Below are 25,391 nucleotides of genomic sequence, written 5' to 3' on the forward strand. Positions count from 1 at the left end.
GCAGTGCTAAATGTTCTTAAACATTAAATATTAAATCTTACTAGCACTAATGGATGAAATGTACAATAAAGAGAAAGATCAAGATATACTTTAACCCATGTGCTTCTGATGAAAAACTGGATGCAAACGCAGGTAGTCCCCATTTGAAGAATGGGTTCTGTTCCCAGTTCTGTCTTTAAGTCAAATTTGTATGTAAGCTGGAACAGTATTATTGTATAATGCTGGGTAAGTAGTATTGTGTAATTAACTCCAACCATTGTATATTTAACTTGAATTTTGCTACAATAAGCTCCGTTCTTAACTATGGGTTGTCCTTAAACCGGGCATTCTTAAAGAATTTGGATCCTAAAGAGGGATCCCCTCCTTTAAACAGTAATGCACAAACCTTTATAACAGATCTCTCAATCCTAAATAATGCCATGATCTAAATTAACTAAGCATAGATCTTTGGATCTTGGCCATAAGACTGCAAAAATTTTATTTGATGAATAAACTATAAAATCTTTTGGTCAATTATTAACAGTACCAAATTTAATCCAGCAATAGAATTTGTAGAAATTATTTGTAATATAAATACTTTATAGATAACACCTTCGTGCATATACAGCAAAGGTTGCTTGTTCTAAACTTACATCATCTAGTAACAGTAGTATTTATTTATATGTACATTTTATAATCTTGACAAAGGCATGCTTTTTAAAGAAAAGCTTTGAACTGATAAATGTAACAGTCTGAAATTTGGAACTTTGCAAAAAATGTTAGAAGCGGTATGAAAAGTTAAAAAAAACCAGTGAAATCAAGAGGGCAAATACAGCAAAGACTGTATTAGTAATGACATTCACTTTTAGCTTTCTTGACAATAATAGAAATATACACATATGCAGTTGCTCTGCTTTTTCACAGAACAGTGCTCTTAAAGACAATTTCTTTGGAAATAATTGAAATCTAATGCTATATCACAAATAAACAGAATATTTATCATAAACAGAAAACAATCATGTAACAAGAAATTGTATATGTAATTAAAAGTTATATGCAGTTGAAAAAAATATGCAACATTTTTAAACTAATCAACAATATAATTTCTACCATTAACTTAGGTAACCTATAAAGGAGCCAAACTAAATTAGAGATAGTACAAGAACTCTACTAGGTCCATGGGAAAAACATTTTTAAAAGGAGACAGAATTAAGCAAATCTTTAAATTATGAAACAAAAGGGATGTGAGAAAGAAAAGCAAATCCCCACAGCACAAGCCCACATTTTAGATTTACAGTGTAGTAAATAATTAACTAAATGTTTATAATTGCTGCACTAATATTCAAAAGAATGTATATAAACAAGCAAAGATAAATCTTATTGTACTGTACCAGATACAGATGCAGAATCTGTTTCTTTGGTTATGTATGTCTTCAATCCTGCATTTACATGTTTATATGTGTCGGTGTAAAGTTTTTTTAATGAGCATTCTAGCTGAAAGACAGCTATTAGAGAAAAAGTACAATAAAAATGACAAGAGCAGGCATTACTTCTCAGATAACAAGCTGAGAAACTAAAATTTGGAATAATTTAAGAATGTTACAGAATTAATAAACTAAATCTAAGCAGCAATGATATTTTAAAAGATAGTAGACTGCCAAATAATGTAATTACACAGAAGAACCAAATAGGAATACTTGTTTTAACTCTTGTTACTCAGAGTATCTCTTGAAACTCAAACCTTTAATATGGTATCACACTAATATAAATGGAGCCATGATACAGTCAGGTCCAGAAATATTGGGACATCAACACAATACTAACATCTTTGGCTCTATACACCACCACAATGGATTTGGAATGAAACAAACACAATGTGCCTTAACTGCAGACTGTCAGCTTTAATTTGAGGGTATGTACATCCAACTCAGGTGAACGGTGTAGGAATTACAACAGTTTGCATATGTGCCTCCCACTTGTTAAGGGACCAAAAGTAATGGGACAATTGGCTTCTCAGCTGTTCCATGGCCAGGCGTGTGATATTCCCTCAGTACCCCAATTACAATGTGCAGATAAAAGGCCCAGAGTTCATTTCAAGTGTGCTATTTGCATGTGGAATCTGTTGCTGTCAAATCTCAAGATGAGATCCAAAGGGCTGTCACTATCAGTGAAGCAAGCCATCATTAGGCTGAAGAAACAAAACAAACCCATCAGAGAGATAGCAAGAACATTAGGTGTGGCCAAAACAACTGTTTGGAACATTCTCAAAAGAAGGAACGCACCGGTGAGCTCAGCAACACCAAAAGACCCGGGAGACAACGGAAAACAACTGTGGTGGATGACCGAAGAATCCTTTCCCTGGTGAAGAAAACACCCTTCACAACAGTTGGCCAGATCAAGAACACTCCCCAGGAGGTAGGTGTATGTGTGTCAAAGTCAACAATCAAAAGAAGACTTCACCAGAGTGAATACAGAGGGTTCACCACAAGATGTAAACCATTGGTGAGCCTCAAAAACAGGAAGGCCAGATTAGAGTTTGCCAAACGACATCTAAAAAGCCTTCACAGTTCTGGAACAACATCCTATGGACAGATGAGACCAAGATCAACTTGTACCAGAGTGATGGGAAGAGAAGAGTATGGAGAAGGAAAGGAACTGCTCATGATCCTAAGCATACCACCTCATCAGCGAAGCATGGTGGTGGTAGTGTCATGGCGTGGGCATGTATGGCTGCCAATGGAACTGGTTCTCTTGTATTTATTGATGATGTGACTGCTGACAAAAGCAGCAGGATGAATTCTGCAGTGTTTCGGGCAATATTATCTGCTCACATTCAGCCAAATGCTGCAGAACCCATTGGACGGCGCTTCACAGTATAGATGGACAATGACCCAAAGCATACTGTAAAAGCAACCAAAGAGTTTTTGAAGGGACAGAAGTGGAATGTTATGCAATGGCCAAGTCAATCACCTGACCTGAATCCCATTGAGCATGCATTTCACTTGCTGAAGACAAAACTGAAGGGAAAATGCCCCAAGAACAAGCAGGAACTGAAGACAGTTGCAGTACAGGCCTGGCAGAGCATCACCAGGGATGAAACCTAGCGTCTGATGATGTCTATGCGTTCCAGACTTCAGGCTGTGATTGACTGCAACGAATTTGCAACCAAGTATTAAAAAGGGAAAGTTTGATTTATGATTATTATTCTGTCCCATTACTTTTGGTCCCTTAACAAGTGGGAGGCACATATGCAAACTGTTGTAATTCCTACACCGTTCACCTGAGTTGGATGTACATACCCTCAAATTAAAGCTGACAGTCTGCAGTTAAAGCACATTGTGTTTGTTTCATTCCAAATCCATTGTGGTGGTGTATAGAGCCAAAGATGTTAGTATTGTGTCGATGTCCCAATATTTCTGGACCTGACTGTAAATGAAGAGTATTGTAAGTCTGTTTGCAGATGATATATTATTTTGCATCCAACCCAGAACCATGAATGAAATAAAGAGCACACTACCATAATTTCAAGGATGAGACAGACATATTATCTATCTCTTTCTTTCACATATGCACAAATTGACAGTAAAGAGAGAGACTTCCAGAAACTATCCATCTTAAAAAGATTCCAGCACATTTTGGAAGTAGTTATACAGTAGTTATACCTTTGCAACTTTAAAGAAGGAATGTTGACCCCTAAATAACTATCTAAAGGAAAAACAAGATATATGTAAATTTCTAGATTGTTCTAAGCTAGATCACACTAAAAATGAACTTGCCTAAGCTTCTTTTTCCTACAGTATTTAAATTCCTGGTAATCCTCCTCCCTCCAAAATACTTGCAAACATGGCCCAAAAAAAAATGCTAGAAGCCTTCAGAAATAAATATAAAAATTCAAAGGTCATTAATAACATCTTGTACAGACAATGTAGACTGTGGTGGAGGAACAGGTAAGCTTCTGCGACACCAAAGCATTTAGCCTATGCATGGCTGAATTAATTTTTTTAAAATTGTTTCAATAAAAGAGAGAAAAAAAGAGTTTAGGAAACGGGGGGGAAAGCCCAAAACCTGTTACAATGCATACAGTATATACTTTAGTAAGCTCAGTTTTAAACACAGCTTTAAACTTTATCCACATGGAATAATACTGATCTCTCTTCTCATTACACTGATAAAGAGCCAGGTTATAAGTAGAGAACACGTGCCATCGGTCTAACACTGTAAATCCATGATGGCACTGCCTTTTTGTTATTGAAAAAAATAATTTCTTTAGCCACCCCTCAGGCTTGGTAAAAACCATAATTCTTGATATAGTGAAAAATTCCAAATTTTTGTCATATAATTCAAAATCACATTCACATCTTGCAACCATATTACTCTTCCCAAAGCCAACTTAACAAACTTACATATTAAATGAGAATAAATTGACAGTGATATAGCCCCAAATCATACACATAGGTATGCCTTCCTTTATTTAAGACAAGTTCCTCTGACATAATGTAGTTAACAGCCAACCTTTCAAAAATATTCTCTGGGGTATCTAGTAAACATGGCAAAAATATTTTTCATGAATTAGTCTCATTTTAATATCAAATACACATGCTCATTACAGACATATTTTGTCAAGAAGCAACCAGCCTGCATTTCCCACTAAGTTTCTATTCTTCTTTTTTTTAATTTCACATGGCTTTTACTTTATAATGTAAAGTTCGTATCATGTATTGTATGGGAACACACTCTGGAGAACAAGACCTGGAAAAAAGTTAATTTGAACTTAATTTACATTTAATTTTAACTAAAGTTTACTTAATTTTATTTCTCCAATAAAGTATATAATGAATTTTCTCTTCTGTTGCACTGAAAATTTCGAATGGGTAAAAACTTTTGGATTTCTCTGCAGGCTACAGGCTTTTATATTAAGATGATGTTATTAAAGCGACTACTTGTTTTCAGTCTCTTTTCTAATAAATCCATAACACTAAATCTGCCTGACTTGTAAAATGTTATTTGGGGAGAAATAACACAACTATTTAAGACTATATGCAGTATAGTAAATGAATATATAGTTTTATACTTGCATATTAAAATAAGTTTCATAATGCTACCATCAATTTATCTAGAACAAAAATAAACTGTCACGACCTATTTGCACATTTTATGGTTCTGATATAAACCTTTTTATATGTAATTTTCTCTCCTCTAACTTGCAAGTTTTGATCAGAGAAAAATTCTTTATTACATATTCAGCAGTTAACAGTTGAACCTTTAAAAAAAAAAAGGAGTCTTATATCTGAAGACTTTGAAGTAAGTTCCATTATGTTCAGTGAAATTTATTCCGAGGAAGGTGTAGTGCTTGTAATCCTTCATTCTCTAAGCATGGGACTCAGTGTAAAACACTTTTTTCTTCTCTTAAGTAGTAGAGAAACTTGTCCAACACCAATAGCTAATGCGAGATCAGTTGCAAGTCTTTTGCAATAATGAAAGGTAAAGAAGTCATGAGAGAATATTAGGTCGTTATTGCTGTGAATGTTCTTCTAATCCAGGAAAATATTGCAATTTAAGAATAAATCTATAGAGTGAACTTCTTAATTCTTTGTTTAAGCTTAATTGTCAATCTTAATTCAGTGAAAAGGGAAAATAAAGAAAATCGTATGTGTATGGGAAGTGAGGATGATGATATGGTCCATAAGTTACAATTAGGTCCTATACTTGTACCCCAGAGATAACATGTCAAGATGTATAATTGAAAATATTCTGTCAAAATTATGAAGACCATACTGATTTCTTTCTTTTTTCCTACTTCCTCATTGTAAAATTTTACATCATGGCAGTAATTGGCAGAGACAAAATTATACAGCAATTAGGGCATGACAGCAAAAGCAAACAAGTACTGAAAATGGGTTCACCACTTCTGGTAACAAGCAGGTAATTATCACAGCAGCTTGAAAGGGGCATAATCAAACCAAATGACATCATTCCACCCACATAATAAATGTGAAATCCCTTTATGTCCAATGTAGTTTTTACACACAGCTGGTAGTGGAACCAGTCTTCTTTCCATGTCTGACTCCTTCACAGTTGACATATCCTTGACTTAAGCTTAGAGACCTTTTTTGAAATCATGGTTTCAAATGTAAAATAATAGATCAGAAATAAAGATTTACCAATTTACAGATGTATATTCAATATTTGTATCAAATACTAAAACACAGGATTTCTATCTCCTTTATTACACTAAAATGTAGCTGAACGTTTTAAAGTAGCTCCTAATATTTTAATAGTAAATCCACTTCTTTTAATAAGCAGTACATGAAAACAGTTCAATCGCTTTCCCTCACTTTTAGTATCTAAGAGTACACTTATATCTATTAAAAAAAGATGCTATACTATGGTGCGTAGCTGCTTATTCACAAAGGAATTTTCAGAACTCCTGTGAGATACAATTATACAGCCCTTTACAGTTTTTAAGCCACAAAAAGATCCTGCAATAAGTATGCTGTATCTTGTTTCCATTATGGAACTGAGTTCTCTATTCCCAAGTACTGCTGCTGACCAATTTCTGTTAAATATATCTAAATTGCAGTAAGCAACAGTAAGTAGACAATCTAGAGAGATTCTTTTTTTTAAAAAAAAATGCTAGCTTCATTTCAGAAACTTCTTCAACTTTCTCTCAACTGCGGTTGTTGACATCCTCAAAAGAAGTTGGGGCTTATTTTATTTCAGTTTCTTTACTTCTTTTTCCTAAGTGCTTAGAGCAAGTCACAACTTACGGTGTTGCCTAGTAACAAAGAGAACCAATAAGTTTTATTTTGATCTCTGGCTTCGCCCATCAGCTTAAGCAACTTGCTTGAAATAAGAGCAGGCTACTTGAAAACTCTCATCTATTTGATGCATATTTTGCCTCCAGACCTGATACATTAGTCCTTTCAGTTTATTAGACCTCAGTCTCAGACTCCCATTTTTGCCACATATTCTGGAAGAAAGCGATTGGCAAGAAAAGGATGTCTTTTGCGTTCATGTGGACTTTGGTTTTCTATCCCCCTTCTTTAGAGAACTAGCATGCATTTTGTATATGTAATGAGTTCTCTATTTCTCCTTCCCACCACATGGTTTCAGACCATGTGAAATATGTGGGATCTTTTTTTAAAAAAGCTGCTTTTATTTTTTTTTAATAAAAGCAACTTTTATTAAAAACGAATTAAACTATTTTATTAAAAACTGAAGTATTTTAATTAAAAACTAATTAAACTATTAAAAAGAAATTTACAGTTACTTACACCCTGGTCACCTCCCAAATGGACCACTGCAACACACTCTACATGAGGCTGACCTTGAAGAGTATCTGGAAGCTTCAGTTGGTGCAAAATGCAGTGGCACAGGCAGTTGTGTGTGCCCCTAGGAGGACACATGTCACACCAGTGTTCCATGAGCTGCACTGGTTACCAGTTTGCTTCCGCGTGCAATTCAAGGTGCTGGTTTTCACCATTACAGCCCTACATGACATGGGGCCATGTTATCTGAGGGACTGCCTCTCCCCTATTACTTCTACCTGTCCCATCAGATCTGGCAAGAGAGGCATGTTGTTCCTATCTGCTAAGGAGTTAGTTCCATCTAACAGGACCTAGGAGATGAGCCTTCTCTGCTGTGGCATCCGCCATTTGGAACATTATCCCCCTTGAGGTGAGGTTGGCCCCAACCCTTATGGTCTTCCGGAAAGCTCTCAAAATGTTTTTTGTTCATCAGGCCTGGGGATCCCCTTGCAGCAGGAAGCCCATTCCATGTATAATATTCTGATTTTAACCCTCTTGTGATAATGTTTTTATTTATGTTTAATTATTTAAGTGTTTTTAGTGGCTTTATATGTTAATTGCTTATTTTATTGTACACCACCAAGAATCATTTTCTGTGAGATGGGCGACCATATAAATTTAATCAATCAATCAATCAATCAATAAGAGAAAGACAACGAACAGGCCAAAAAAAAAAAAGTGTGATTATAGAAAAGGTCTTGGAGGAGGCTGAATTTAATCCATTGCCTATTAATTGTCAACTCCTAACACACTTTTTTGCCTGTCATTTATATCACCTTCATAGCATAAGAACTGATTGATACAGAATATAAACAAAAGGAAATTGCAGCAGATCTTTCAACTAACAATAAGTATCATTCCTGCTGTAACCTGAGTTGCAATTCTGAAACAGAAAAACTCAGCCAGAACTTAAATATAGCAATCAAGGACCAGATCATTAAGATTATTTATATATTTAAAGACTTTGAAATGTTAATAATTTAAGATCTTTGCTACACTAACAGATTACATAATCAGCAATCTTAAAACTCAAATCAATCCAGGTTTCCCTGCAATGGCACAAAACAGCAACTTTTACTCACTAACACTGCGACATACAATCCCTAGCAAGCAGAGGTATGTCATCTGGTTTTGTTCTTTTGTTTTTTTGTCAAAGACATATTTGTGGAGAAAACTAAGCAAGAGTTGAAGTTCTTCTAAAGTATTGGTTTAACATTTTAAAGACATATATTTTAAAGATATTTCAGCTACCCAGTGATCCAAAACATATCTCCAAATCAACCATGAAGAACTTTCAGGAAAATAAAGGACTTCAAATGGCCTTCACAGTAGCCATTGATTGATTATGTGCCATCATACTTGAACATTATTCAAAACCTATAGGAAGACATCAAACATGCAGTGTATGTAAGGAGACCTATAAAATATTTTGAACTGGAAGAGTTATGTAAGGAAAAGTGAGGGAAAAAATCCCAAAGCAAGAAAAGACTCCTAATTACAGGAAACATTTGGAAGCTATTATTTCTGCCACCTTAGGTATTGCAAAGTACTTGACTGAAAAGGTGTCCAAATATCTACACCTACCACATTCACTGTTTGCTTATTTTGAATCTGTAAACTACACATAAATAGTAAACAAGTATTCAAATTTGCAGAAAGATGTTATTTTAACTATCATTTCAAGATAATGTCAGCTTCTTTTCATTTGGGTATTCACTGAAAGGTACTATTTGATCAAGGATCTCTACATTTTTACTTATAACTGCAAGCAACATACAAAAGTCTAGGATTTCTAAGTTCTCCATGGGTAGTAACAGTTACCTGTTTGGTTGACAAAACCTGGATAAACTATTCAACTGGCATATTTGTAAAACATTCAATTAACTCTGTATTCCTTTTTTTCCCCCACTCTAGATTTTAAAATGAGAATTCTATCTTTCTGGAAACATAATTACAGAGAGTTAATTCATATAGTCTTGAAAGCAAGCTGAAGTACACATTAGAGTGAAGAGGTTACTCTCAAAAATCTTTCTTTTTTAATGCAAACTAAGATTTTCCCCTATTATCACAAGGCTTCTGAAAACTACTCCAGTGGAAGTTAACTCATTATTCCTTTTGGTCTGGTTGGATCCAACTATAACAAATTTTGGATTCATTGTGGGTCAAACAAACAAACAAAAAAGGATAATAACTGTTTTGGTAAACATAAATGGATCTAGTTCATGCTGGACATTCTAATGGTGATTTATACTGTATAACAATATTCATTACAGTTATTAACATGAACTAAAAAACTGTATCACAAGTGACTAATGAATTTATTATAAGATAAACTTGGGTAGCCTGGAAACCATGAAAGTTTTGGTGTTCTTCAAAGGTAAACTTAATCAGCTACTTAACCTGGAAACTATAAACATGTTAAATTACTACAACACAGGGTACCTCTACATGAAGACCATGTGCCAGTCTGAAATCATCTTTGGACCTCTCTGAGAAAACTGGCTCATTCTGAGAACTAAGTCCATTCAAATTCTTGTCAAGTTCACTCTGCTCACTTCACCTGGACTATCATGGGTACTAGAAGAGTTGCTGTCACAAGATATCTAAGGATGTTCCAGTCACATCTTTATATACTTGTGGGTTTACATGCATCCTTTGAATTTACCTCCAATTGAAATTGTCGTCTTTCTTAGTTAAAAACCAGGCCTGCAAGATCACATAGGGTTTTATTTCTTTTACCATTTGAGACAACATATTAGTGACAGAACACTACAAGCTAATTATAACCTGTTCTCCAGCTCTCAGCACCATTTTTTCCCAATGGATTTTTCATGGGCATTTAATATCGTGAAGACACTCACCTTTACCAAATACTTTTAAAATACTAATCAGTTTATATATTCTCTACATATTCTCAAATAATATCTCTGTACTGAATATGGCTAACTATGTATAGAAAAGATGGAATTTTCCACCTGGGAAGATTCCTACTTGGCCTTTAGGAACCTTACAGTACGAAGGCATTTCAAGTCAGCTTTAGGAAGAAGCTTCCAGTATCTTTATACCTTTCTAACCAATTCCACTCCACAATACTACTGAAATGCATTCCTTGTTGCTAAATGAAAAGGCATAGTTAACAAGAAAACTCTGGCATGCTAACATAAGCATTACACAAAAACATGAGCTCTAAAATTCTGGGGGTTTTCTCTGGTGGTCCTTGTAAAGTATAGAGAAACAGTTTGATTAATATGAAATCATGGAGGGGAAGGATTATGCCTACAAGGTCGCCTATGACAATAGATTCAATGAAAAGTAAAACTCAGGAAACGTATTGGTTACAAACAACTGACAGGGAGTGGAGTTGAGACCTGGCTGAAGAAAACTTTATCCATGTTTCACTAACAATGTGAGAAAACAAATATCACACACACACACATACATCCAACAGAGAATTTTTCTCTTAATGGAAGGTTCAATCATTCTTGGGCTATGTTTCAATATACATTCCAATGCAACAGATAAATCATTAACTAGGGCACAAGGACATAAAAAATAGTGTGATGTATAAGGACAACCATTAAGCTATAATGTGGTTTATTTGGGTTTTGACATACAGCCTTGTGTGAACACAGCCATTATGATTTGTAAACCATGGTCTATGGCTTAACAGACTCTTACTCTCTCTCCACCCAACCCACCTCACAGACACTTTTCTCTTTCTTTAAATCACTAAAGATATATGTAGGATCAATTTGGATTACTGCAATGCACTCTACATGGGGCTACCCTTGAGGAGTATTCCGAAGCTACAGCTGGCACAAAATGCAGCAGCGTGGACAATCTTGAACGCCCCTAGGGCGGCACATATAACACCTCTGTTACGTGAGCTGCACTGGTTGCCGGTTTGCTTCTGGGTTCAATTTAAGGTGTTGGTTATCACCTTTAAAACCTTTCATGGCACAGGACCAGGTTATCTGAGAAACCGTCTCACCCCCATTATATCTGCTTGCCCAACTCGGTCCGGCAGAAGGGGCATGTTGCGGACCCCACCAGTCAGGAAATTTTGGCTGGTGGGGTCTGGAAGAGGGACTTTTCTGCTGTGGCCCCTGTCCTGTGGAATAGCTTGCCAGCTGAGGTGTGGGCTACCCCCACTCTCCTGGCCTTCTGAAAAAGTGTGAAAACATGACTATGACAGATGGCTAGGGGCCTGATGGGGGCTCACATTGCTGGAACTGGCTCATGGGATGATTGATACTGCTTCCCCCATCTTCTTGATTTGTATATTGCTTTTATAGATTTGTTATTTGTGATCTAATCAGGGGGGAGGGGGTATTTATATTTTTATTGTTTTTATTGTCTTAGTTTTTAATTGTAAGCTGCCCAGAGTCACCCTCTGGGGTAGATGGGCGGCATATACATTTAATGATAAATTAAATAAATAAATAAAATGTAGGATCAAAAGAAATTGTCATATACTTGGTTAAACTATTTGACCAATTAACCAATATTGTCTACTTTGACTAATAGGATCACACCCAGAATCAGACACAAGTATCTTCCGTAGACCATACTACCTGATCATCCTAGCTGGAAGTTAGATTTATCTCAAAAAGTTACTGTTAGGCTTTACACCAGAGCTTGGCAGTAAATCACAATCCTTCAGACATTTAAACTGCATTATTCACCACCTGATTCATCTTAATGGAAGACTCTCAGAACTAATCAGCTAGATTAGAAACTTCATGCAGACAGGAATGAAGCCTTAAACACAACCACTGACCATCCACTGCAGTGAAAAGAAATCAAAGCCTATACACATACATACAAACCCAGAGAGAGAGTTTAAACTCTAAGCATTTTCCTCCTATCCTCCCAAGGTCCTTGGCTGGTCTCTTGGTAGTCTCGAAAAGCAGCTATTTTATATAACAGTTTTCTCCAGCCTGGGATATATTCTGGTTTACAGATGCTTCAGAATGCGTAGGAGCATAAAAGTAGCACCTGCTGTTACACCTTCAAGTAGCTATGATTTTCCCAGGATTACACAGCTGTTTATGGTGTTGCCAACAAGTAATACGTTTGCACTCTCATGAGCTCTGAAGCACCTTTTGGAGATCAAAGCACTGCACAGCCCTAGAAGTATCAGCAATTGCTACCTTGACATTCAAAATATGTGCTCTCTCACTGAACTGAACTGTGCTACTCCTCACTGCACTTATACATGTAGAAAGGAAAATTAAAGTCATAGCTATAGCTTTACTGTATGCTATATCATTTCTCTCAACTTCCTAACGTGTCTTATGAAACTACCATTTTTAAGTGGGATAAAGACTCTTACAATTAAACTTATTTTTGCTTCTCTTCCTCAAAAGAAATACAAAAGTAATGCGAAACCTCTGACTAAATGATCCCAAGTTTATTTACTTTATACAACAATATATGTATTTATTTGTACAATGATTTATAGACTGTCAATTTCACAAAGGCTCAAGGCACTTTAAAATACTAATCTATAAAACCAACGCAGAGCAATCAAGCCCAAAGTAACTAGATAGGCAGTCCAAATTATCTGACCACCAGGCAAAATATCAATATACATGTCCCCTAATCAAAAGGGCAGTGTCTGGAATGAACAATCAAATTGTAACATGAAATTCTGAAAACATACCTTCCTTCATAATAGTTAACAATCGAGAAAGCATGTCTTTATAGCAATGTCTGTACAACTGATATTTTTTCTAATGGAGATAACAAGCTAACTACTGTATTTCTGAGTCTCAACATTTTTACCATAGGCTTTTACAGATGCTTCCCTCCTTTCTTTCTTCTATAAGCAGACATACAAATCCTATTATGGTTAACAGAACCCTCCCCATTAAAAACTCCTAAACATGCAGAATAGCTTCATCTAACCATTTTGACTTTTTTTTGACAATAAGGAGGCCTGACTTCATAGATCTTTAATTGAATCAGAGCTGTTTTGTCAATCTACCACAAATGCTGTTATCTCACAACTGAGTAATGAAACACCTGCAATTTTAAACCTCACTAGTGAAATTCCATCTAAGCAGTGCCAAGATTTTTATTACAATTTCTCTAATTCTGCTGTCAAGTTTAACATTAGAGAAGAACAATCTCTTCTGACAATTTTCCAAACTTAAGGCTGTCTGCCTGTCAAATGTTTCCAGTCAACTGTCTTTTTCATATTGCCTTAGGTATAGTTTGATATCTCAAAAATAATTTGCAAACCTCTGTCCATCAACAATAAGTCTGCATAAAAAACATTTTTGTGCCGTTCTGTAGATAGCAAGTGTTGTAAATGTAATGTTTATTTTGAATTTTATATCTTCATTTACTTTCACCAATTTTTCTTTTAACTAGCAAGTTCCTCTAAGCAGAGAATGGTTGCAGCTGTTTGGAAAACATCCAGCACATAAAATTTCAAACTGGCATAGAACTGGTAACATTTTTTCATTCTGCAATAACATAGCAGAAGCATTAGCTTAAAATGTGAACAAGCACTAACTAATCTTCTAATAGGGATGTGTTTGATAAATATGTAAACTGAATATAATACCTCAGAATATGTAAGCTGGGTTTGCACTATGCAACACCACAACTGATGGGTTCCCACAGCAGTCTAAGCCAAAACTAAATGAATATCGCTTAGTCCAATGTATAAGTTCTACAGTATCCTTTTTTTCCTCTAGACCAGAATAAAAATAACAACAAATGATTAAACTAAACCTATTTGTTTATGGTCATCTGTTCACTCACTGAACTTATATTCACAAAGAACCTTTCTTAAATTTAGAAACTTCCTAAGACTTCTATCAAATAAGTAATATTACTACAGCACATTAACATATTCTTAAAATCTTACCCTCAGGATGACCTAACATCTTCCAAACTCCCATAGTTTTCTCTTTGCCTTATTGAATACATAACTGTGTGACAAAATATGTCATTTGTTATATCTACAATAAATCTATCAGTAAATCAAAAAGAGAATTTGATGCACTCAATGCCAAGATAATTTTATACTCATTTTTTTCTCTAGCAAAATTAAGCAGCAGTGAGTTAGTTAGACATTTTTTTTAAAGTGGCTAACAGCCCCTACTATTTAAACTAAAAGCATGGTGCCATGTTGAGTTTATGTAATGGTTAAGGATTAGATTGGATTCCTTTGTAAACTCATAAACTACTACATTTCTACTGTTCCATGGTATAAAAAAAAAACAAAAGGAATGCCAATAAGTCTAAGGGAAAAAAACAGTATTTGAAACTCATATTTTAAAGAATAAATTGACTAGATGCCAAGATTTCTTCATTTCCTCAACTCCTATATTCTGGGAATAAGTTCTGCTGAGTACCATGGTACTGACTTCTGAAAATAATGTGTAGGACTATAATGTAAAAACCAAACAATAAAACAATGATAAATTGTATAGGGTTAGTTACAATTTTTACTATTCTAGATAGAAATGACTTTGTGTAAATATAGCAACTGATACTTTTTTTTTCAGCAGGAAGTTGGCAAATATAAGCACAGGAAGTTTCTAAGTGCCAAGGTGAAAACAGAAAAGATCACCTGAAATTGTATATTATATGTAAATTATATTTTAAAAAATCACTGAGCTGTGATGTCAATTTATGAACAGAAATAAATTGTCTTGGGCCACTACATTAAAGATATGTAGCAACTGCTTTCACACCACTAGGAAACTATTATACAGTGCTCTTTAGCAGAACATCAATGCAGCTGCAATAACCACTGCTGACTGAATAGCACTGTACTTGTTTAAAAAGTATTGAAAATAAAAATATTTTCAACAGCCAAAATTGCAGTAACCCTCTTTCCATTACTAGAGTTCATTTTATTGTGCATTAAAATAGTATAATGAGTACTTAGATAATTACAATACTCAATACTTAGCATTTTAATTTGGGCATACAGTTTTTTCTCCATTTTTTTTTCATATTGTATTATAGTGATAACATGTTTTGGATTGCAGCACCCACAAAAACCCACCTGTTTCAATATAACTCAAGTGGCCAGAATTATAACTGAAAAATGTAAAAATTCAAAAATATCCTCCAAAAAATTCAAAAATCAAATAAAATTAAGCAGTTTAAGCTACAGTGACATGTCAACATGTTTGTCAAAATACTTATATCTTTTAAAGGACCTACAATGTATGGTATATAAAGTTACTGGAGAAATTAACTGTGCAGGCATCATGCAAAGATAACAGAATTTGTATTACATGCTGGAAGAACTCTTCCTTGTACTGTGTATTAAGTTCACTGAAACAAAAGTTACATAACCAATTTTTTCACTTATGACCTATTCCTAAAGAAAGCTAATCATAATTTTAAAATGGCTTCAATCTCTATCCCAGCCTATTCAACAATCTAGCATGCAAGGATGGAACCGCACAAAAGACTATTTCATTTAAAACAGTGTACAATATTTCAGATATGGGGACAGCTGGCTTTTATACATTTCCTGACATCGCAGATTTTTTTTTCACTTGACCGGAAGGAATTAATTGAAGAATGCTGAACAGATACCTTTGTAACTATTCCCATAATGAGCAAAGACAACGTAAACAGCGTTGCAATATCGAGGGTTGACCTAGTCTTCCCGATAACTTTCCAGGGCAGGATGGATCCTGCTGGCTTTCTTTCTTTCTTTTAAAACCCACAACCGTATCCAGGGAACTGTAACACGGCCTGCCATACAGAGCCCGAGGCTCCTGTCATATTTAGCCCTCCAATACAAAGAAGTTAACGACAAGGTACTCACCGCCGTCCAATTCTGTCTGCCCAACATTATGCACAGCCCGGATCCTCTCACCAAACCCTCTGGAAGAACAAAGAGGCTGGCACCCGTGCCCAAAGCTAATTATCCGAAAGAAGTTATTTACATGTTAGAATCCAAGCTCAGCATCGGACGGAGAAAAACAAATTGCTCCGTACTCCATTAGATCAGCCATATTACTCTTCCAAATCAAGCAGCCCTCTACTTCCCCGGCTACTTCGTTAGCAGCCTCAGCGAAGCCAAGCGGTCGGCGCTCCTCTAGGCAAGTCTCGCTTAATCCCCCATTGCAGGCACTGATCGGGCAAGTGGTCTGCGAGCCCCCGAACCGCCTCGGAACTTTGGCTCTCACGGTGGCCCCCTCCCAACACAGACTAAGGCTGCCGGAGGAGGAGGCGGCGGCGGCGGCGGCGGCGGAAAGGGGGGGAGGGATGAGAGAGAGAAAAAAAAGGAATGGGGAAAGTAGATCCGACTTGACCGAGCAACGCAAATGCGCGGACTGGATTCTCTCGTCAAGGAAGCGGAGCAGCCAGCCAGCCAGCCAGCCTGCCTCAGAGGCGCTCACGGTCTCTGCCTTAACTCTTCACCGACCAGCTGAACGCGTGCATGCGGAGCGAGCAAGCAAGCTGGCCGTACGTTAACCAATCGTTTCCAGCGAGACCTCCTCTGACACAACGGGAGAGAAATGTGGGAAGGCCTGAGGAGGAGGATGGGACGCCCTGGCTGCCACGGGCGCTCCTCCTGCTTTAAGAATTGTACGTCGGAAAGCCTGCTGGTAATCGCACGTTTGGGAAGGAAATCATTTCCTCAGCTCCATACGTTCAGACGGCAAATTGTTCTATAAAGGTGTACTTTGGTAAATGGTCGTGCGGGGAGGGAAGAAGGAGCTTATTCTCTCTTACTAAATAACTACTTCTCTAAGAAAATAAAACATTTCCAGCGTTGGCTTCCTCATTTACCACGTAGGTTATTTCAGCAGAAAGCTACGCTACAGTTTTAAACTAAACAATTTCCATTCAACCATACACTCCACACATTGGTACTGTTTCCTCCTTTTTTTGTCCCTTTTCCAGTCCCTCCACTGGCTTCTGCCAAAAAAACTTTCAGCTGAACAGAAACAAAGGAAGCATTATGTAACTTATTTTACTTACTCAGAGCTTGTCCTCTAAAAATATCACGTCCTCACCCAAACATCATTTAAAACTAACCAATCTGCCCCCTTAGGCCACAAACTTAACTGGGGACTCTCCTTTTCCCTGTCTCAAGCCATGTGTATTTGAAAGAATATTTCTCACACATTATCTTGAACTGCCCTCCAAATTAGAAAACAGCTTGTTGTATTCTTGTTAAATGTGAAGCTACATCTTCCTCTAAAATCTTCTTTGGGCCCCTCCCCGCCCATGGTTTAACATAAATACAACTATATGTGGAGTCTTTGGTGCTGAGTATGGTTGTTTGATTGCAGGAGTTTCTGCAATCTCAGAGAGCACCAAAGACCTCACAATTCAACCCCGAGCTACATATATTCTCTTCTATAGGTACCACTATATGTGTCATATTTTCTCCCACTGAATTTGGTTCAACAGTTTGCACAGTCATTTGGAAAGAAACTTCTTTTTAGAAACTGAGCGGCATATAAATTGCAGAACAAATAAATACAAATAAAATGGATATCCAACAGCAAACATAAATACGATCAGACTGAAAGGAGTGTTTGACATACCGATCCCAAACAAGCGACAGGTAAAACCTTCTGTACTGCATACATACAAAGCTACTGCAACAATTCTCATGCTGCCTTCACAACTTACATTTACGCTGTTTGTCCAATGTGACACTATGCCAAAAACATTTTTTAAAGAAAAAAAAAGATGAGCAACTGCTGAGTAATTGATGCCATCCCGTATCGTGTATTAGTACCATATTCTATTTTGGCTCATGACATGAAGGTCACAATCTGGTGTTGTCTTATTACACTTGTGCAACTGTCACTGAACTCAGTTTTAAAAGTTATTACTAGAACAGCAATCCAGAGAAGCCAGCAGATCTGAATAAGTCAAACAGTGTTTATGTTAAAAATCAGGACTCTGAAAGAGAAGTAACAATACTGAAATATAATGAATAAAACTAAAGTAGAATCCTTGTGGAAAAAAACATTCTGCTAACATTTGTGAAATGTGACAATGGGGTAACAATGTTAAATTAGTGTAATGAAAGATTTGTCTCAAATAACTCAGGCTCATTTAATTCTAGTGTTGACTCCAGATGAATTTTTAGAGCCTAGGACTGCAGAACTGGAGACCAAGGGGACGAATAAGAAAAAGGAGAATGATGTGCAAATAGAAATAAGGGGAAGAAAAAAAATTAAAACAACAATGTCAGAGATTAACAAAATGAAAAATGGAATTGGTATAGCCAGCAACTTTTAAAACCCACAGTAGTGACTACAGAATACAGAGTCAGCATCAGACTTTAAAACAAGATTTCCCTCAGCAAATTGAACACACTTTTGGACATTCACATTTTTTTTACTGTCTTTAAGATGAGTAACTAAGACAAGGATCTACAGCAAACACAATAGGATATTACTCTTGATAGTATTATTCTTGCTGCTATATGGAGCTCTTAATATAAGCTCATAGTAGTGAGAGACAAGGCTGAGATTGTAAAGGTTGTAACTGTGAGAGGTTTGAGGTTTTAATAAAAACTGTTAACCTGAAAAGGTGATGCCAGACTTGGTCTGATTCTTGGCTACCATAAGCTAACATAGCTCTCTACAACTTCTGGTCTAGTGCATCCCACCTGGGTCCAGGTAGTCAGACAGCTGGTGACTGTGGTTTCAAGTTCCTCCTGCTGCTGCTGCTGCTGCAAATACAGAGAGTCCCCAGTTTAAGAATGAGTTCCGTTCCCAATGTCTGTCCTTAAGTCAAATTTTTATCTAAGCCAGAATGGTATTATTGTAAAATACTGTATAAGTAGTATTGTGTAATGAACTCAAACCACTGTGTATTTAACTCGAACTACAATAGGCTCTGTTCTTAACTATATGGGTTGTCTGTAACCTAGGCATTCTTAACCCGGGGACTACCTGTACTAAGTCTGACTGCGATAAGGAAAAAAAAACGACTACCTGTACTAAGTCTGACTGCGATAAGGAAAAAAAAACATCCATGACCAAGTTATGGATGAGTAGACAAACCTGACAAGTCTTTCTGAAACCTAGTTGGGTGAAGCAGGGATGTCTTTCTTAGGGAGATTTGCCCTCCCATGTTTTGGGTCCTGCAACAGCTTCAGCATTAAGCTTGAGCAGGGAAGTAGGGACAAGATAAGATCTTATTTGTGACCAGAGGCCCTGCTTGGGAAAAAATAATGAATATCCTGCCACAATCTAAAACAACTTTCAGCAGCTTATACAATATAAAGAATTTAAAAATATTCACAGTAAATACTAAAATAAAAATAAAAAGAGAAGCTGACAGAATCACCAAAAAACCCCAAAACAAACCAAAACAAAACCAGATAAACCAAAATAAAAATAATAAGTTGGCCAAGACAGACTAGAATGTTCTCCAGAACAATTCAGTTTTCAGCATCTTCCTTTAGTATTACCAGGGAGGGCCTTCCATCAGCTGTCTTAGAGGGGAGATACAAAGGCATCCTATTTAAATTCAGACTCTGCCCATGTGATAAAGGAGTCATTGAAACCACCAACATGTTTTGTTATATTGTGCATTTTATTTTGACACCATGAGCTGTTAACCTCATGCCTAATTAAATATCTTGGTAACTCTGACCAGTTTTACTTGAAGCTTTTGCTTTCAGATTCAAATGATTCAATTTCCTTAAGTGTGACCAATTTTTGTCATGTTATATGTAAGACATACGGAGGTTTGATTGATCTATTTACCTAATTGTTTAATCAATATCAGTCTTATGTAAGGTGTTTTATGGGCTGGTCATTAAAGATTCTTCTTCATCATCAGGGAGGGGGCCAGTCTAATCTCTTCTGGGAGACTGTTCCAGAGAACTGGTGCTGCTATTGAAAAGCAGCACCTCCTGACCTCAGCTCTATTTACTTTCCAAAGGTGGGAAACTAGTAGTTTCTCCTGAGATGATCTAATAGGTTGGGCCAATTCTGATCAGAGTACTGTATGCAGTCCGACAGACCCCCAGGTGCCAAACCACAAAGGATGCAACTGCCTGAACGTTACCCTGGGCTGAAGGGACAAGCTGGGTGGACTGGATGCCCCACTGATCAGGTGGCTCCCTTCTTGAGCTCCTTGAACTATTTCAGGGTTGGTCTAGAGTCCAGATGTTAGATGAGTCTTCCACTCCTAGAAACTCAGCTGGAGAAAGTGGGAGAATTCATGATCTCCTTGGTGACCATGATTGGCTTGCCCCAGGTAATCTCTGGCATGACACATGCAAGCAGACATATGCTGGACTATCTATCCTCTGGAGTAGTTATTTGTGACCAGGATATGGAGGGCATTACAACTAGTCTTTGCTGTGGTCTGATCACTTCTTGGCCCAGTTGAAATTGACTGCTGGTCAGGAACTCTACAGCCCTGTCAGGATTATTAGTATGATCTGCCTCAGTTTCTGATGGTTCTGGGGGGTTTCTGGAGGACACTTGGGGAATTTTCCAGAGATTATGGCAGATGGTTCCACTGACTGACTGACTGCCAGATGGTGGTTTAGGATTAGGAGCTCTGATGAAGTGGATAGGGTGCTCTGCAGCATGACCTTTGCCACCTGTAGATTCAATCCATGCTCCCCCAGTTCCTGCATAAAGCCAGGAAAAGTTTGGATCTGGGAGACTGTCAATGGAACTTGAAGGAGGCTGTGCATTAAGCCCTTACAGCAGCTTAAAACCAAGATTCAGAGCCAGGAGATTTGTTGTAGTGAGAAAGGGGTTAAATTAGAGAAACCTGTAAACTGCGTATATGTACCTTGGCTCTAATTTTCAATCAGTACATTAAGATAGGTCCTTTCTATTGCCTTTTATCTTTTAATGTCTTGGTTTAATGGGAAGGATGCTAATCTCTTATTTAATTCCACAAAAATGTCCATCTGTTCTAGTTTTACAGTATTTTGGAAACTTCCATTTTCATTCCTAGGATCAGGGAGTTTCAGCACACCATAGCATGCCACCTATTTTACAAACCTTCCCTCCATGTGCACATTTTTTATAACTATTGCCCAGTGTCCAACATTCCATTTCAAGGATCCAGCCATATGGTGCCCTGGCAAAGGAAATTATCTGAACCCTTTTCAGTCAGGATTCAGGCATGGGCATAGGACTTAAATTACTCTGGTCACTCTGATTTTTGCCAGGATCAGGATGAGGTCCTGGTCCTACTAGACCTCTCAATGGCCTTTAGTACCATTGACCATGGTATTCTTCTGGACCACATGAAAAGGCTGGGATTAGAGGAATTCTTTTGCAGAGGTTCCACTCCTTCTTGACTAAATAAGTCAGTAGTTGAGGAGAGGAAATATTAGCTGTTTCCCTGCAGAATGCAGCAGGTATTAGTTCTCTCTCTTCTCCTGTTTAACACACATGAAGCCACAGGGAGAGGTCTTCCTATAGTTTGGGATGAGTTATCATTATACACTGATACTCAATTATATATCAGAACTCTTGACCCAACTAGAGATGCACAGTGATCCTGTCCTAGTGCCTGGAGGCTATTAAGGTCCAGCTAGGGTAAAACAAGCTTAAGTGAACTCAAGGAAGATGGAGTTATTACTGGACCATCACAGTCCTCTATTAGTTCCAGTGGTGTCACTCTATGGGGAAGCGCTCCCCTTAAATGAGCAAGTTTGCAATTTGGGGATCCTCCTGGATTCATGGCTACTGCTGGAAGGGCAGGTGGGGGTCATGGCCAGCAGGCCGTTTGCCCAGGTTTTGCATTTATTTATTTACTTACATTTAAATTTATAAATCAAATAATTTATATGATTTGCCTGTTGCAGCTCTACTGGAATAGATAAATTTTGCTACAGTGTCTCTGCTGTCATCACAACTTGCCTGGACTACTGCAATGTATTCTACATGAAACTTTCTTTGAAGACTATTCAGAAATGCAACTGGTCCAGACAGTAGCAATCCACTTGTTGGCAGCATTATGACCAGACTGCAACAATTTTATGGGCCCTGCACTGGTTGCCAATAGATTTCCAGGTGCAATTCAAAGTTCTGATTTTAAGCTAAAAATGTTTATGGTTTAAGACCACCTTCCATAAGCAGACTGAACTCATCTGGGTGACTTCACAGGAGAAGCTGCTGGTAGTGTCCCATTTCTGGAATATGAGGGGACCATTTCTCCATGATGGTACTGGCCCTCAAATAGCCTCCCCATGGAGGTGAGATTGGCTTCTTCAGTAACAGTCTTCTAGAAGCTAGTTGAAGCCTAAATATTCCAGAGGGTTTTCAGTATTGATACAATATAGCCAGGGTTATGTTGTCATGTGATTTTAATTACTTAGTTGATTAATTTATTTATATTTTTATACAAAGATGTTTACTGTTAACCACAAAGAGCTGCAAGATGCACTGGTAAATAGATTTAATATATAAATAAAAAGAATTTAAAAAATATAAATTGATTCAAATTGCTTTAAAAAACCAAGTATGGCCCTTTCCTTCTCTCCCCCCAAAACACACCGACAAGATTGCAAATTATTTGCATTATTTAACTGAGAATATATGAACAAAAAACATTAACCAAAGGCAAAAATAAATTGTAAAAATACACTTGGCTATAAATTCCTAAACCAACTAATTCCAGAGATAGTCCATCTTTGGCTTTCAATGGAAGTGCCTCCCACAGATGAAGCTGTCTTACAATCTGGGTTTTTTCCTGAATTCACAGCTCCTGCTTGAACAGCAGGTATAGGCTGTGGTCAGGAGAGCTTTCACACAGTTAAATCTTGTGCACTATTTGCAGCCATCTCTGGGACAGAAAGCTTTGCTCTTGATCCTTAATGGCCTTATCATCTCATATTATTGCAATTCATGGGCTGCCCTTGAAGATCACTCTGGAAGCTTCAGCTGGTTCAGCAGGCAGCAGCCTAAGTAGTTATGGGAGTACCTAGGTTCACCTGTGAAACCACTATTGATGGGAGTTACACTAGCTGTCAGTCCACTTCTAGGTGCAATTCAAAGTGCGGTCACTCTTAAATCCTGGATATCTTCAAGACTGCAATCTCCAAGTTTAATGAGACCTGTTAGAGAAGATTCCTTCCAAATCTGAAGGAATGTCATCTACAGGGATACCATGCTCAAGCCTTCTCAGTAATGACCCCTGCCTCAGGAATACCCTAACCCCAGATATTCAGACCACACCCTCCCTATTATACTTTCAAAGAGCTATGAAAACATGGCTCTTCAAGAGAGGCATTTCGAGACACCTGAAAATGTTGCTGCCACATCAGGACTTTTTGATATTAGGGTTATATGTTTTAACTTTATACTCTTAGTTGCAACCCATTCAAAGATTTTGGAAATGGAGCAGCATATAAGCTGAAAGAATAACTAAATCCACAAAGATCTAGAACTTGGGGCTAAAGAGTAAGAAATTAATGACCACTGTTTATGTGTAATCCAAGATTAACAAAAACCTCTTGGAAATAATATTGCCCTAATATGTGTCACAATGTCATAATTTAGATGTTTTCAAAGCATGGGTTGAGACACCGTAAGGGTCATAAGCAACAAAGAGAGGGGTCATAATTTTGTTTTAAACATGACCTGACACACAGGCAGAGTGGGAATGCATCCAACTTGCTTCAGACTTTGCTCCTCACTTTGCCTATGTGTGCCCCAGTGGGCAGCTGGGATATCGCAAAAATTTGGGAGCCTTGTGATATACAGATTAACATTTAATTATTAAAAGTGATATATGTATTTCTTGCCCAATTCTAACCCCAATGAAATCATTCATTCTATTAATGGGACGGGGGTCCACACAAATTCATTGTTTCAGGGGTTCTGGTACTACAAAATTTTAGAATCCCTGCCATAATCCGTATCAACTCATGGAGCACTTGATACAGTTCAAGTTTATACATGTACCGTATGTGGCATAACTATGGATAAATTGTCTTCTTTCATAATAATAATTTTAAAAATTAATATACAAGCTGACTGAGTACCCAATAACTTTCTGAGGTGTTATTACACCAATACATAGATTCTAAAAAGAGCTTTTCACATTTCAGGTAACTTTTCTTTAAGAGAAGCTTTAAAATAACTTTCTACATCATTGAAAATGTATATAGTGAAATGCATATGTTTAAAATCTAATTTTTAAACCCAAGTATTTTGTTTATGAAAACCTTCTCCATGTATGCCACTCACAGTTTCTCAGCAATAAAAATAGCACGCTCCAAGTTGTGCAACTTCATCACACTGTGACTACTCTCCCAAGCAATTGTGTTCGCATTTCCCACACTACACTATGTTAAATTATTCCATTTATTACGTTACATCATATTACAGGAGGCATAGGGACACCTGCAGTTTGTGGAAACAGACTCAACCAAATGGAATAAAAAATAAAATCAGCCCTAGTGATAAGCGGTAATTAATAATCAGATTACATTATGTTGTAGAATACCAATAAAATGTCTGCCTGATATTGGAATGGCTTTATGGTTGGCAGCAGGTGAAGTTCCCTGTGGAGTGTTTTCCATAAGCAGGGGAGCATAACCTGAATGCCTCTTCCTTCAACTGCTGCAGGTAGGAATTCAGAGGAGGCAGAGAATAAAAACAGGGGTAGGGTTTTTCCAAAATTCTAAGCCATGCTGTGGCTTGTTTGAGTCTGGCTTACTGTATTTTGTCAAGGTAGCTATTATCTCTAAACCATGGTTTATGGCAGTCTTGTGCAAGCCAGATCAGCTGTGACCTTTTCAATAAACCACAGTTAATCAAACATGGGTTAGCTTTTTTTTAACACAAGCATAATTTCTATGTATTAAGAAACAGTCAGTCAAGTGGCTAGTTATCAATCTATTTAGGGCTTATAAATAAGTATCAGCATTTTGAGTTGTACCTGGAAACAGATTGGCGGCTATTTAAAAATTTGCATTACACATTCCATATTTTTATTCCTGGTTAGCAATTTGGCTACTGCATTTTGTAGTAACTGAAACATTCAAAAAGTCTTCAAAGCTATATCTACCTACAATACTTGGGCTGGATTCATAAATCAAGCTTAACCATGGTTTACTGACCAAATTACAGTTGGCTGGATTCACATGTGACACTAAGTGAGAAACCA

The 25,391-nt window shown here is 37.1% G+C and overlaps 1 protein-coding gene across 7 annotated transcripts in view; it reads right to left on the reverse strand.

Moving 5' to 3' along the window:
* KMT2C (lysine methyltransferase 2C) overlaps nucleotides 1-25,391 on the reverse strand; it is a 152,338-nt gene that overhangs the window by 118,207 nt on the left and 8,740 nt on the right. For 2 of the 7 annotated variants that reach the window (XM_088150217.1, XM_088150216.1), the window contains exon 1: nucleotides 16,093-16,490. The exons of the other annotated variants lie outside the window; for them this stretch is intronic. The gene's annotated coding sequence lies outside the window, so the exon portion shown is untranslated. Of the gene's footprint in view, nucleotides 1-16,092; nucleotides 16,491-25,391 lie in introns of those variants that run through there. 7 annotated transcript variants of the gene reach the window in all.

Source organism: Python bivittatus, unplaced genomic scaffold (assembly GCF_059951505.1).
Source record: "Python bivittatus isolate LINGU-HERP-01145 unplaced genomic scaffold, Pbiv_v1 ctg000610_np1212, whole genome shotgun sequence".
Classification (NCBI taxonomy): Eukaryota; Metazoa; Chordata; class Lepidosauria; order Squamata; family Pythonidae; genus Python; species Python bivittatus.